This window comes from Mesocricetus auratus, unplaced genomic scaffold (genome assembly GCF_017639785.1).
Source record: "Mesocricetus auratus isolate SY011 unplaced genomic scaffold, BCM_Maur_2.0 Super-Scaffold_100676, whole genome shotgun sequence".
NCBI classification, from domain to species: domain Eukaryota; kingdom Metazoa; phylum Chordata; class Mammalia; order Rodentia; family Cricetidae; genus Mesocricetus; species Mesocricetus auratus.
The window spans coordinates 175615213-175631014 of record NW_024429266.1 but is presented as its reverse complement, the minus strand read 5'-3'; the positions used below and the strand labels follow the sequence as shown (position 1 = coordinate 175631014).

Sequence of the window (15802 nt, the reverse complement as noted above, 5' to 3'; positions counted from 1 at the left end):
ACATTCAACAGTACACAGGCAGCACAAACTGGACTTGATAGGTAAAAATAAAACAAGGACACAAAGTTGAGTGGGCAGCAAAGGCGAAGTAGATCTGAGGAGTGAGGAGAGTAAATGTGATCAAAACACATTGTATATAATTCTCAAAGAACTAACTTTTAAAATAAAAAATGGCACCCCACAGATATCCTCAAGTAGATGGGTAGACACATCAAGTTTTGTTCAATTATGTCATTACATCACAAAATGAAAAACAAATGACTTAAAGGTCAGCAGCTCAACTTAGATTTACGTAACTCACTTCTGCAGAAATTTGCATCACTTGTGAAAAACATCACGTGTGAAAGAGGAACTTACTATAAATATTAAAATTGGAAATAAATGAACGGCTAAGAAAGCATTGGAAAACAATAGTTTCTTTAAAAAGAATTGGAGAACTACAGAGTGGAGTGGTGTGTGGCTCATTGGTATAGCATGTGCTTGGCATATAGGAGAGACTGGTTTCAGTTCCCAGCAAAACACACACACACACACACACACACACACACACACACACACACACACACACACACACACAAATCCACACAAACCCAGTTGTGGAATTAAGTGTAGGACACATTTAAAAATAAAATTTACATATACATTCACATAAACTTATTTACAAGTACTGATGAAAAAGCTAAAAACTTAGCATATTTTAATGTTCCAAAGTAACTAGTTATAAAGGAAGTGTAGGGGAAGCCATCTTAGAAGAGACGCATTTGGACTCTAATGACAAGGCATTTTCTGCTCATTCAGCAGCCTTTCCCACTGCTGGATAGCTATAGTTATTACAATTCTTTCCTTACACTGAGCTGAACTATGACTTTCCTAAATGTTTGGCTATCCTTTGATAAATAGACTGTGTGACAGTTCCATAAATAAAGGGACCAACTCTGTCTTGCCTACTGTTGCAGCCTTTGTGTCCAACATATGAAGTGATACACAGAGAGGATGGCCTAAAGTCTATGACAAGTTCACAGAACAGTTTATTCTTCAAGACAGTTTGGAGCTAATACGAGGGTGAAGAGCATGGTCTCTGCAGTATACTGTGGATATTCTCATGAAAGGTCAAATCACATGCTTGAATCTTACGGCACTGTCACCTCAAAGTGGTCCTCCCTTGCTCCAGGTCCGTGCGCCTCCGTGTGCAGACTGTGCCTTGGCTTCAGAGCATGGCTCAGGTGGGCCTTTGTTTTCATTCCCACAGGTGTTCCTACATTAGGTCCAGATTTTGTTAACAGCTTCCTGATGGCTTTCTCTGCACACAGCTGCCAGGTCAATCTTCTGGCTAAATCATCTCCAACTTCTTCTTAAGATCTGGAATCTCCCCACTGCTAAGATAAACCCCTGCTCCTCCATTTGCATTCCAGACCACTTACCATCAGTCTGAAAGATCTACATTTCCAACCCTATTTCTGACTGCTCATATCCCTGTATTCTACTCCTCCAGTTGGTTTGTGTGGAGTCCCCTTGGGGCTGTGTTGAGTCACTCACTATTCCAGCCTTGGTTTTCTTACACTGAAGATTCTTCTTTCTTTCACTTTGACTATCTCAAGCTGGGAACATTAATTTTTGAGGAAGCATAAAATTATCCATTTCAGAGTATACAATACAACAGTGTCTAGTATGTTCTTGTCTATTTTGTTTTTAGTTGACACATAATGATTGCATACAATGTAGGGTACAGTGTGATATTTCAATACATGTACACAATGTGCAGTGTTCAGACCACGCTCACTGGCTAGAACACTAGAAAAGCTATGCAACCAGGAACTCGCCATGTGGCTTGGCAGTCAGCTGCTTGCCTAGCATTCACATGAGTCTGGGTTTGATTCTCAGTACTGCATTAAGAAAGAAAAGAAAGGCAGCTCTAAGTCTCCCTGTATATAGTTTCAAAGCATCTTCATCCCCAAAGGAAACCTGCATTCATGAAGCAGTGACTCCATCCACTGATCTGTCTACGTTCTTTGTGCAGTGGCCTGCTCTATTAGGCTATCTCGTTTCTTTCTCTGTACATTTTTGTATTGGTTTCCTTAAGGTTACCTTCTTGAACCTCTGAACTCTTCTCTGCAGGGCTCTTCCTGGCTACCTGCTCCCTCATTTGAATTTCAGTCACATTCATTTTCAGCCCTGAAACATCATGTTGCTGTGGGTTTATGCTTAACATTTCAACTGTACCCTTTAGGACTTAGGTGGATTCAAGGCTCCCAGTTATGATACTCTGTCTTTCTCTACATCAATAACCTACTAAACAGGTGTATAACTCCTTGTGCACAACAAGACATGAAAAAGCACTAAAATGAAACAGAAGTTTGGATTATTAAATGAGAGAGCATCTCGACCCCTCTTGTCTCTTTATCATTCCTGAAGGGCTCCTCTCAGAAGAGAAGGGTCTACATGTATCTAGTCAGTGTTTATTTGCCCTAGTAGCTGAACAGGTGTGAGAACAGGAGGAAAATGGCAGGTTGCCCAAGGGTGGAGAGGGTGCATGCTCTCTGCATTCAGCTTTAGCAAACAGACTCCTACCTTCATTCCACATCTACAGATGAAGTCCTACAAGGAAGAATTGGGTGTCCAGAGATGTTTCACAAGGCAATATTTGAGAGAGGCTCATTTTTTGGTTTTGCTCTTATATGTAAATAAGTTTCTCAGCCCGATACTTTGAAGTTGCTCATTAATACACTTCTTCCTTGAAAAAGATTAGCTATTAAATAACTATAACAGTCGTGCTTGTGGTTCATATATGAAATAGCTGAGCAAGCTGGGCTTGCTGACACACACCTTTAATCTCCTCATCAGAAGGCAAAGGCAGGCAGATCTCTGAGTTTGAGGTCAGCATGGTCTACAGAGTGAGTTTCAAGACAGCCAGGGTGACACAAAGAAACCCTGTTAGAAAAATAATTGTCTATTATAAGTCAATGAATAGGTCAAAATTTGATGGTGTTTTATCTAAGCTGACACAAAGTATGATAGATAAGCAGGATTACACGGTTCAGCAACATTTGTGCTGTGCATTATTATAAACTTTCCCCAGTTGTAGCACTAAACAGTATTTGTCACAGTTGCAAGTCTAAAAACAGGAATGTAAAAACAGTGCTTGGGCCCCTAGGCCATTATGAAACCTGTTTTTCTGACCAGGACAACAAAAAGAGCTAATGCAGAATGTTGAGGTCTATAATTAACATTTTTCCCCTTTTCATGTCTCACTTTACCTGCTCTAGAGTATCAGATTGAGCAGAATGAGAGTTTCTTCTGACATTAACTGCACATGCCCCCCCAAAATGTTACATAGATTGTGAACTAACATTAAAAAGAGCAATTCTGGGATTTTCCTAGAAATCTGGGGAGTAGTAATATTAAGAATCACGTATACATAATACTGAAAAGGTACATACTTGTTCTTAAAATCAAGTTGAAAAGTACATATAAAGGACTTAGGATGCACCTGTCCCTTGCTGCAGGCCAGAACTAGGAAGGTATACAGTGCACAGATTGGTAAAAAGAATGACAAGAGCTATGGTACACAATTCCTATACTCTAATAATGTATAACAGGAACATAAACATGAAAAGAAATCAGCAAATGCAACGGGATACAAAAGACAGGTTGTATCAGATTACTTATCAGAGTAAGCCTGTCTTCCACTTATGTTTCATTTAAGTGAAGATTAAGAGCAATTTGAATACTCTGTACATGTTGGCATTTATATTCATATAAAAACCAAATGAATCACCTATACATATTTGTCAGGGTCAGAGAATGTTCTGAGAAGCAGTCAACAAGTCGAATGGGCTGTATGGCTGGTCATGCCAATATACTATATGTTCAATCACTATCATTTTCTCATCTCAACTGAACCAGGTCTTTTAACTGCTCAGTGCTAGCACAGCTTTATAGTTGGCACATTGTGATCTTTAGGCTGTGTTTTCAGAAAACAAGTTTTGGTCCTGGGGTAAAGAGTCATGGTTCCTAAAGTCAGTGGTCATTTAGTAAAGATGGAGTTTGTGGGATACAACAAACACACTGGCAACATTTTCCATATCTGAAAGTTTTGGCTGTACTATATTGAGGTTCGCTCAATATTCCATAGCACTGTGTATGGGAAATAATATTTGGTTTCACATAAACTCCGTCAAAATGTATTTTCCTTGTATACTGTCCTCACTCATGTTCAGAATTTATTTTTAAGTGGTTAATAAGACATTTTCTGTCATTTAAAATGCCAGACATAAATGGAATTTATGAAATTCATAAATGTGAAAATTATATTAACTAGATCAGGGAATGATCATTCTCTACAGGATATGGGGTGCTAAGGAGGTGGCTCAGTGGTGAACAGTTTACCTGGAATGTTCAAGGCTCAGGATTTGATGCTTGTACTGCATCTGCCCACAGAGAAGCTTTGGTGATTTACTTTGAGGTGTCACCACATTGAGTCTGCTCTGCCAACAGATTCTAAGATCTAGAAATTGAAGTCTTGTTCACAACGACTGACATTAAGGACTAAATCAGTAGGAACTTGGGAGCCAAAGAAAGAAAATATTTGGTATCACGGATATGAAACATCTAGAAGACTTTTTAACATTTTAAGATGGAAAGAGAATTCCAATCCATAAGACTGATGTAAGATACATGTATGAGTCCCAAAGAAAGTGAAAAGAGCAATCCATAACCTGGGTCAAAGGCAAAAAAAAAAGCAGCTAATTTTTCCTTCTGGAATTTCAGGAACAATACATCAGAAAGAGGAAAGAAAAGTCCAAGGTCTATTGCTGTACTCTGTATTATGTGTGCATATCTGTGTTAATATATGTGACTTTCACACTGCTCACAGGGATTTGGGAAAAGCTACTCCTTGCTATTATGAAAACATTATTTTCAGTATTTCTACCACATTTTCTATCAAGATCTCTTGATAATGGAAGTTTACTTTAACAGGCTTCTTCTGTGGCTATTTGTAATTACATGTTCAACAGTCTGCCAGGAGTTGGAAAACTAAATAATTCCCTCACAGGGTCATTCAGTTTTAGATAGATAGAGAGAGGAGAAAAAAACAAAGAGAGCATTATATATATATATACATATATATATATATATATATATATATATAAAGAAAAAATTAAGAGGAGGGCTTTAAAAGAAAGTAATTCTGGAAACTATTTTTAAAACCCTATTTGACAGCACACACTAAAGATAAAAAGATCACAGGCCATAAGAAATCTACAAAATTGAATCCTATGTATGCCTCTGTGAACATTATGAGGCTGTCAAAAAGATGAATTCTAAGATTTTTTTTCTCCTTTCCAAATAAATAAACCATGTAAACAAAAAAAAGAGTACAGGTAAATCCAATATGGGAAACAAAACTAAGTGTGAAATATTTTGGGTGTAACAGTCAAGACTCATACAGTGCCTTTACATTTATCTAGCTAGAGAATTCCTATGTTTTGCCTTGATCTTTGCTGATTAGGATCACAAAGAAACTAAAAAGTTAACTGTTTTCTTTGTTGCTGAATATCTTCATGACTTACTAGTATGTTTTTTAGATAGGATATCACTATGTGGGCCACACTAGCTTCAAACATGTAATCCTCCTGCTGCAGTGTCTCAAGTACTGGGATTACAGATGTACACCACCATGACTGGTTCAAATACGGGCTCTTTACAAAGCTCTTGTATCCTCCAGCACTCTGGCAAAAGCCTCAGAAGTGGGGGTATAGCATCACATACAACACATTGCTCAACTGCTTTCTAAGCAGCCTGAACTAAATTACAGTGACATCAGAGGTACGTAAACACAAATTTCTCCAGCTCCTAAATCATAGTGTGTTGTCCACAAGACCTTGCATGCTAAACGGCCCCTCTGGCACTGAGCCACACCCCTGGCTGCAGTCCCCAAGTCTCAGAATTTTAGAGCAAGAAACAAAACTTACTAAAAATCTCTACAAAAGGCTCATTGTCAACCTTTATTAAACTGGAATTGAGAATAGCTTTATGTACCTAGCATAGACCAGTCCTCCAGGGCTAGATCCTTTTCTGTGATAGGATAAAATTTAATCTTTGAAACTCGGAATTCCTAACTGCCACTCCAAAAAGAACCAGGGAGACCCTGTCTCAGAGATCCAACTGGCCTACAGTGACAGGAGCTATGAACAATCAATCGGTCCACCTTGACAGGAACTTACAGACAACATCACTGAGTGTTTCTAAGTAATCTAGCAAGCCAGTGAGGGTGATCTTTACAGGGTAGTTCCCAGGGGTTCTATGAATGAAGTGAAATATGGCAAAGAACTTCACATAAGCTATGGATAAGAACATAGCCTAATAAATCCAGGCTGGTCCAAATTCACTGAATAGTGCCGAGGAATGAGATGAACCTCTCCCCAGTCTTCCAGCCTGTACTTCCTAAGTGCTAAAAATTCAAGTTGTTTGTTGGGTTGTTTGTTTTTAATGTTGTGCTGAGGATAGAATCTAGAGCTAGGCAAGCACTCCACCAACTTGGCTACATCCTTAGCCTCCCTTCCTCTTTTAGAAAAAGTTTACTGAACACCTACTAACTGCTATGCTATATGCTAGAGATGGAGAGGGGAATAAAACCCCACTAATAAACTTCTCACCTTTTACTTGTGCATTCCTAAAACCCAGTGAATTTGATCACTGTTGAACACAAAATTTAAAATATTATATTGCCTTTAAATAAAATCAGGATGTTACTACGTTGTTCCAAATGCTTCAAGGAAACTTGTAGCAATCTTCCCTTGCCAAACGCTTGACTAGGTGCAGTCTCTACTGAATTATTCTGGCAATTTCAACTTTACTTATATTTATATCATTCACATGTTTGTTTTCTCTTTTATAAACCTTAACATAAAACAAGAAAAAGAACTCATATGGAAAGCCTTTCCCACACACTCAAAAGCTTGTTTATATGGGTAATTATCAACTACAAGAAAGGAACAATATGTAGTCAGGTGAGGCTTTGGGATTATCTGTTTTAGGCTCATAAACTGGAAAGGTTGTGTAAAACACTAATGGCAGGTAATGCTTGGTACTGGGTGTGATTGTGGCCATTTTTAACTTCTATTCCACCAATCAGCTGGCTCTCAGAACTAATAAGGCTGATTTGGAAGTGGCTACCAAGCTTTGGTTTCTAACAGAGTTTCATTGAGTTGCTGTAACTATTTCAAGTTAAAAGTGAAGAAAACAGAATATGTGTGAAGTTGATCTGGCAAAGCATTAAATGCCATTTCTTCTTCTTAGTGATTGGAAACCCCTTTCACTGCAATCTATTAGTAAGGTGCTTTATAGGTCTGGCAGAACTAACTCATGAAGACAGCAGGGAATTGGTGTGATATCATGGAGGAAATCAAGGGCATAACGAGGGGGTGATAGTTTAGTGTTTAATTACATTATCTAACTGCCAGCTCACAGCTCTGAACTTTGATGACATTTCCTACGTAAAATGCTATTGCACAATGATTGTTTGTTTTCTTTTGAGTTGAAAATAGTTTGAGGAACACCTGCACTCTTTCGTGATTTAAATTATTAAAATTACATTTATTTATTGCATTGTGTTCAAAGGACAACCTTTGAGAGTCCATTATTTCCTCCTACCATGTGGGTCCTGGGGATCAAACTCAGGTTGTCAGGCTTGGCATCAAGTACCTTTACCCACTGAGTCATCTCTTAGATATGTGTCTTGATATTTAAAAGAAAAACTATGAATACAAGACAAATAAAACATTTATCTTTTCTTATCACTGCTATTCCACATCATTGGTCTCATGTATATTTTGCTGCCAAGGACAATTTGTCACCTTATTTCCCCTCTTTTAGCCCCCTTCATCCAATTCCACATGTGAGCAAGTCTCCCCTCTGCAATCCTATCCTTCTTCCTCCTAAGTGCAGTGATTCTAGGCATTTGGCAAGCATGATTTCTACTCTCTTTCCAATTCCACATGACTGTTACGTGTGTTTTCAGTCAACAAGAAATCAAGGAAGCAACCTTTCTTTTTGCTGATAGTGGCGTACTGCTTGGAACATTGACTCTTTAGAGTGGACTCCAGACCTTCATATGACAACAGCACTTTTAGTGGTGGGAGGACAGCTGCAGGGGTGGGGTCAAAGTTAAGGAGTTCTTTCCAGAACTTCATCCCAGCACTCAGTCTCACAATATGTTCCCCAACTGCCCTCACTGTAAAGGAGAATGTATCACTTAAACACACAGGATGAAATAGCTAGACTCTCTCCACAAGTTACTTGAGAGCCAGAAAGAGCAACAAACAGTAAGAGGCAACCTTAGAGTTCAGTGATTCTAGAAGCCTGAGATGTCACCATGGAGCAAGGGGGATCTTTCAGCCTAATCTTACATTCCAGGGCATAGTAAGCACTCAACCTGTGCCTGAGAGCAGAGAAGACCAGGATCTGTATGTGCTACTCCTACGCTCTCCTTCTTAGGGAATTCCCCCGTTCTCCACTTCCCTCATATTGCCCTTGTCCTTATCTGCAGCACACTGAGAAGGACTCCTCACTCCAGGCCCATGCCAATATGAACTCTTTCCAGGGGTCAGATAATTTGTTTCAATACATTTTATCTCCATATTATAACCGAGATAAATCTATGGATTAAGTTTTTTAAAGTAGTTAAACCTACAATTGAACTTATTTTTCTAAAAATATTGTGGGACTGGAGAGATGACTCAGTAGTTAGGAGCACTGGCTGCTCTTTTAGAGAAGCCAGGTTTGATTCCCAGTATCCACACAGGGGCTCACAACTATCTGTAATGCCAGTTCCAAGGGATTAGACACCCTCTTCTAGTCTCTACAGGTACCAGGCACACAAGTGGTACACAGACATACATGCAGACAAAACAACCATCCACGTAAAACCTATAAACTAGTAGCTGGAGAGTAAAACACTTCTAACATATGCAAGGCCATGGGTTCAATTACCAGTACCTCAAAGCAAAACATACAGCACAAAAAAGTGGGGCCTGAGGGGTACAATTGTAGCAGAGTACTACTTTGCATGGGAGGAGGCCAGGGTTTGACTTCTAATATCTAAATAAATAAGGAAAAGAAATGACCAAATAAGCAAAGCCTCATTCTATTATCTACTTTAAATTCTGCCTGAAAGGTTTAAAGTTATTGTAACCAATGCATTTTGCAAGAATTGATGGTATCTTTCTTTTGTGTCTAAAACAATGCAGTGGAGAAAAATCCATTCTTTTCAATCATAAAAGATTTCTCAGTCACTGTCCTGGTCACTGGCATGCTCAAAAGGAGACTCTTAGGGGACCCCAACAGTACTTGCTATTAAGAGTGTAGAAGTTAATGAGAAATCTGGGCTCCCACTCCCAAGGAGAAATTCAAAGACACTCACCCCCACTTACAACCATGAGCTTGAGTCATTCTCTGCCTCCATACCCCTAACCATAGAAGTCTGTCACTACTAGAGCCTGCTAATTCGAGGTCTTGGGAGTTTTTTGTTTTTTGTTTTTTCCAGCGATGTGCAGTTCAAGCCCCACAGCAATCTTAGACACCCATGCAGTTCAAGCCCCACAGCAATTCTCCAAGCACTCCCAGTGCTGCGCACAAGCCTCCTTCATCTGCTTAGCAAGCACGCAGTCCACCAAGGTACTAATTGGGATCGCCTATGCTGCCGAACCAGTCCTAGTCCGTTTCTTGCTTATGAAAGCCTCTTAAAAATAATATGTATTAGTTAATCCATGGAGGACTTCAAATACATGGTCATTTATGTGCTTGTCCAATTGCTCCCTGTCAGTGAGTGGCCTATTAGCAGGCACAAGTGATTTATCAAGTTTTTTAGAAAGCTAATTTGGGATATTGTTTGTTGCGAAAACAAACAAATGAAAACACTTTTAATGACTAGCACAAACCATTATTTGGTTTTTTAGATGCTGGTAGCAAACTGTGTTTGGAGCTGAAGGATACTACTATGCTTGGCAAAATAAACTTGCCCTGGATAATATATTCAACTCTCTCCAAATGTGCCATAAAAATTCGTAAAGACCAGGGTTTATCGAATAAATACACAAGCCTGCCACCCTGGGAACTTAGTGCTAGCACAAAGACTATTTGTCTATGAAGGACTCACAAAGACAGAATAAAAGACTTTACGCTTGTTTTTGTCCAAAATCATCAGGGAGATGGAAATACAATTGGCATCTGAAAACAGATTTCTATAAGCTTTTCTTGAATTGGCTATAATATGATAGGCATTATTATCTTTCTTAGCAGTTATCTCAGAAGTAGTAAGAGAGCAAACTAGTCAGATTTGTGATCGAGTTAGCGCTGACCTAGATAGGCAGGTGTGTGGGCCGTCTCTAGGATATCAGCTCAGTTAAATTCAGGGCCAAACTCTAATCATTTAAGAGATCCAGGCTTGCTGATAAAAGTCTTAAAGCTATACTGAGAATAAACAAACAAAAACAAAGATTAATAACTTTAAAACTCCCAACTTTCTAAATACAGAAAGTTTGAAAGAACCTAATGAGTGAAATAAACAGAATAAACACCCATACTCTTAAACAGAATACTTGAGGTTAAAATATTAACACGTATGTGAAATCAAATGAAATAGTAAAAAACACATAAACCTAGGTCTTAAGACAACGATTTAAGGATATGCTATACCAGTGGTGGATATCATCTTAAAATGAATCATACATTTCCCTACTGTGTTTGAGATCGCCTTCTAAATGCAGTTAAGTATGTTGGATAAATAAAATTGAAAATATGTCAGTTTATTGAATAATGTCTTTTAAACATATACTATATAACTCTCCAAAATCTGCTTCTACATTGTGAGAACACTACAAATAGTGGACAAAGAAAACATCAGGAAGATGTTTTAAAAATTAAAATTAATTTTAAAAACTCTTATATGCATGAAATTAACTCATGTATGGTATATGTGGCCTCTCTGTGGTGGTGAGACATACTAACCAGTCTTACTGTGTTTTGGTCAACTTAATTCCGTTTCTAATGACCTTTGTAGGCAATCACCCCACTGCTCTTTTCACTGCTTTTAGGCATTAAGAAAGAAAGCAAAGTTAAGTAATAGATAACAGGGAAATTTGCCACAAAAATAAGAAAGGCAAAAAATAAATTCAGCTTGACAATTTGTGGGCTGAGCGTATGTTTAAAATTATGACTGATTTTTTTAAATATTTACTTAGTGGAATCCTATGAAAGCAAAAATTTCTTCCAGTATATTTGTCTCACTTTATGACACAGAGAATACTTCCAAGTTCAAATGACAATAAGTTCAGCAAAAAGATCACAAATTAGAATAACCAACATGTTCTGCCATATGCACCGGGAACCTCTAGATCTTATGAAAGCTGTGAAAATGTGAAAACATTTGGGGAAATTATTTTAACAAAATTTTTATGAATGTCTTCTGCTATTAACAACTGCTTCATGATCTGAAAAAGAAATGGAATCACTAATACTTATATATGTTTTCACAGTTGTACCTTTACATAGCTTCCCTGCACAGGAGAATCTTGACAAGGCCAATGACAAATATCCTTATTTTCCGAGAGTAAAAAAAAAAAAAACATGATTTGTTGAAATATGTAAAACTTAGTAACTGAAAACAATTAGTCACATATTCAAAGATCCATTTCTACGACAAAAATTTAAAGCCACACTTTTTTTCATATATGAATTTTAAATGTCAAAGGGATTTTGAAATTAATATTTTTAAAATGTAATTTGGGATTTTTTTTATAAAAGTGATTCTGAAAAATGTAGTGACATGAGCGTTAAGAGAACCAGTCCCTCTATAGGAAATATATTTAATTATTAAAAATAGTTATCACAAAAGTGTTAAAGTAGTCTTAAATTCAATAAAAAATATGAAGTTTCTGGGTATTTTAGTTCTATTTTTTAAAGAACTTATATTCTTTAAATATAAAAGAATGAGGAAACAATGTCTAAAAATTCTTCGGCCTGGAGTTCTGCAGAACTTCAGCCTTCACTGCTGCCATTGTCCTACCGCAGTTAAAAGAATATGAAACTTTTGCATTTGAAAAAGAATTTTTTTCTTAAAAATAAAATTGTCTTTTTTTTCTTCTAGTGAGCTGCAAAAGATTGAGATGACCACCAGTTGCTTCTTAGATCTTCTCACTGAAGATATAGTTCTTAGCAAATTAAATATGAAATAATACATAACAAGGAGCAAATTTACATAAAACACACAGCGAGATAAAAACGGATGGCTTAGGGGAGGGAGAGGGAGCTAGAAACTGACTTGGGAAGCAAGCTTGTTTCTAATTTAAATATACAATAAAATTGTTTAAAAAAACAAAAACGGATGGCTTTATAATACGCTTCACTCCAGCTAACATATGAGACGTTATATATTTTTATATTTTATTAAAATATTACAGACATGTATTTAATTTTAGAGCAAATCTGGTTGGAGAAAGACAGCAGAGAACTTATTTTAAAGTTGAAGCCGAATCTTTTGGAACATCTCTCCAAATGCTCTTAGTGTCTATGAGTGTTTCTATAAAACTTTCAAGAGCTATCTCTTTGAGAGGCCATAGAAAATGTCAGTTCCTTCACTAGTCAGGTTTTCTGCACCTTGTAGCACCCGGAGTTATGGTTTCAGTCAGTAATTGAACACTCAGCATGGACAGGAAGACTCTACAGAGTACCTGGTATCTGCGGAAGACCTGCCCAACTCCAAGACTAAGTTACTCATTTAATAACTCTGGTTAACAATTTGCTTCGTGCATGATAATAAAGAGTTGACATTACAATAATGAACTAAATCAAGAGGCTCTCTGTTAGCTATCCTACAACTTGGTTCATCTATTTGTATGTTTTTTTCCTTGAATGATCATTTAATTTTACATTTTCCTTCATCCTTCTAAGAAGAAAAACTTCAGCTTATTCTTGACAGAAGACTTAACTCTTTTTTTCCTCCTGATGTGACACTCTCTCTACCGTTAACTTCAGAAGGGAAGCAGATTCTTACTGTACAACAAGAACACAGTAAAACCATCCTGATACGTACGAAGTTGGGGCAGTTTGGCCACCTCACAGCACGTTCCAAGGAAACAAGATGACGGTGGGGCCACTCACCTAAGCAATGGGAGTTAAGAAGAATTTAGAGCTGCAGCCTTCTGATCCCCAGCAGAGGTCCAGGCCCCTTCTTGACCTCCCCGCGTCCCTTATATAAAAGCAGCCCTGGCTACTCCCAGTTACTGCCTCCTCACCTTAGGCTCCTCCCCAATCCCAAGCCATAAAGCACCGGAGCTACACACCCCCACCAGGAGGACTGCCGACTCCAGTTAGCCTGTCCCCGGGCTCGAGCCCTCGGTAGGCTGTAGGTGGGCGCTGACAGGGAGGGGCCTTCGTGACAGCAGAGCCCGCTTTCCCCACACCTGGGCCAGCTCCGGGCGGGGGCCGCGGGCCAAGTCGCCAGGGTGAACACCGGCACACCCCTCCCCCCTCCAGCGCCTCCGGGCTCTGAGCGGCTGCAGACGAGCCCCTCTCTGAAAATTGTCACCGAGATCGGCGCATTCCCTGAGGGAGTTCTGGACCCTGCCGAATCCAGGCTTTCCTGTCAGGGTCTGGCGGCCACAGCCACCCTGCTCCGAGCTCGCGCGTGCCCGCACACCCTCACAGAGAGCCTGAGGTGGCTCCGCTGTGACTCTCCACGCCGTACCGGTGCCCCTCAGCCCGAGGACAGTCACCCTCTCGGTGTGAGACGGGTCCTCAGCCGAGACCCAGCACTCTTGTCTCTCAGTCCCCGACCCCGCCCCGCTATCATGCTCCCTCGCTCGCTCTCTTTTCCTAGTGACTTCTCCTCAGCCCATGTTCCTCTCAGACCCAGACTCCATCACTTTGTTTGTCACATTTGGTCCTGACAGAGTGTGACTTCTCAGCCGTGTCCCCCCAGTCAAGATTCTGTCACTTTGTCACACCCAGGGTCCTGTCAGAGTTTGAATTTCCAACCCGCGTCCCCTGTGGTTGAAACCGGGCTAGGCTGTCTGTCACACAGTCCTGTCATAGTGTGACTTCTCGGCTTGTGTCCCCTCAGCTCAGACCCGGCCACTTTGCCAGTCAGATCCCGTCCCCTCAGGCCGAGACCCTCCTCACCTTGTGTGTCACACAGTCCTGTCAGTGCGACTTCTCAGTCGGGTTCCCGGCAGCCAAGACGCCTGCCGTCAGGCTGTCAGTCACACAGGGTCCTGTCAGAGTGTGACTTCTCCTCAGCCCGGTCACCTTGTCGTCCCACTGGGTCCCCTCAGGCCGCGCACGACCCCGTACCCCAGCACAGCGCCTCGGGTTTCTCCTTCCGTGTCCCTCAGGCCAGCCGTGTGGCCCGGGGCCGACTCTGACCTGAGGCGGCGGCGGCGGCTTGGCGGGCGCTGAGCGTCCCCGCAGCCGGACCTGCCCCGAGCGCCCCAGGCAGCTGCCGTTCCGAGTGCGATGAGCCCCGCCTGGCCGCAGCAGACGAGCCTCGCCAAGCGACCGGGCCGGGCCAGGCCGGGCCGGGCCGGGCCGGGGGGCGGCGCCCAGGGAGCGGCCGGAGGCCCGGAGCCTACGACCTGAGGCTGGCGCCCTCGAAGCCGCGTGGCCCTCCAGACCACCGCCCCGAGCCCCACGCCCCACGCAGGCTACCTGGCCGCCTTGCTCCTCACAGCCACTGGGAGGCGACCCAGGAAGGTCCCGTGTCCCTTAGACCGATTCCCAGGGCCCAGCCTGGTGCTCCTGAAAGTGTGATTTTCTCAAGATGTTCTTTTCAGTAACATTAAAAAAATCTATACGAATTTAAGCGTATTTAGGATCTGTTTGTTTGTTGTTTTTTAATCTTTGAACTCTATGACGGTAAAAAGTGACAACCTTAGTGTTACTCATTCAGACAATTTCCTTTTTTTAAAAATGGAGAGGCGTTGGCTCCTCTGGAGCTGGAGCTACAGGTGGTTGGTGCCTGGAACCGAACATGGGTCCTCTGGACACAAACACTAACTTAACTCTTCCTAACTGAACCAGCCATCTCTCCAGCCCTTTATTTTTTAAACATGTGCAATGGATTTCTTAAATTCTTTAGCAGTATTTCTTGCACTGGGGACCTCACACACAGGGTGGGGAGGACTTGAGAATCTCATTTTTAAGTTAGAGAATATGGGGGCTTGTTGTCTCAGGAGCCTGAAGTGCACACGATGGACAGTTCCTTTTCTCTCAGCTCTCTCTGTCATGATCTGTCCCAAAGGGGCACATCCAGAAAGCCTGTGATGTTCAGGACACCAGGGGCCTTTATCCTTTTCCAATCTTACCGATTGAAAATCTTATTCTAGGTCTGGCTCTCCTTTGGGAAGCACTGACTTCTGGGAGTTTATAATCCTAACCCTGCTTCTTGCTCAGGATGATCCTCCACTCTTAGCATCTTTATTTGTTGTGGGATATGAAATTCTTTATTGTGGTACAAAAAGTTATCACTGGCGTATTCCAGCAAGTGTTTGTGAGAATAATACTGTGGAGTAATTTCAGAGTTTGCATCAACAGATTCATGTCCTTCCACCCTCAAACCCTAAAATAATAAGACACAGGTCAGGCCCATAGGGGCCCTAAAGACCATTTTACTGACCATGGAAAGACTCCATTTCTATGCTGGTCATTAAGTGGCCATGTGGACTTGTCTCAGCATCCTACACCCAGAGGGAAGTATGTACATATGCAGTATGTATGTAGTAAGTGTGTGGCCAGCTTGCTCACCCAA

General features: G+C 40.8%; 1 protein-coding gene across 6 annotated transcripts in view; it reads right to left on the bottom strand.

Moving 5' to 3' along the window:
* The window catches only part of Pparg (peroxisome proliferator activated receptor gamma), a 136297-nt gene extending 121778 nt beyond the window's left edge, over nt 1-14519 (bottom strand). Inside the window, exons 1-2 of one of the 6 annotated variants that reach the window (XM_040737951.1) lie at nt 14179-14519; nt 13091-13158 (exon numbers count right to left, since the gene is read on the bottom strand). The gene's annotated coding sequence lies outside the window, so the exon portion shown is untranslated. Of the gene's footprint in view, nt 1-13090; nt 13284-14178 lie in introns of those variants that run through there. The other 5 variants (XM_040737948.1, XM_040737952.1, XM_040737949.1 and 2 more) reach the window with 5 other exon arrangements.
* Between the last annotated feature and the right edge of the window lie 1283 nt (nt 14520-15802).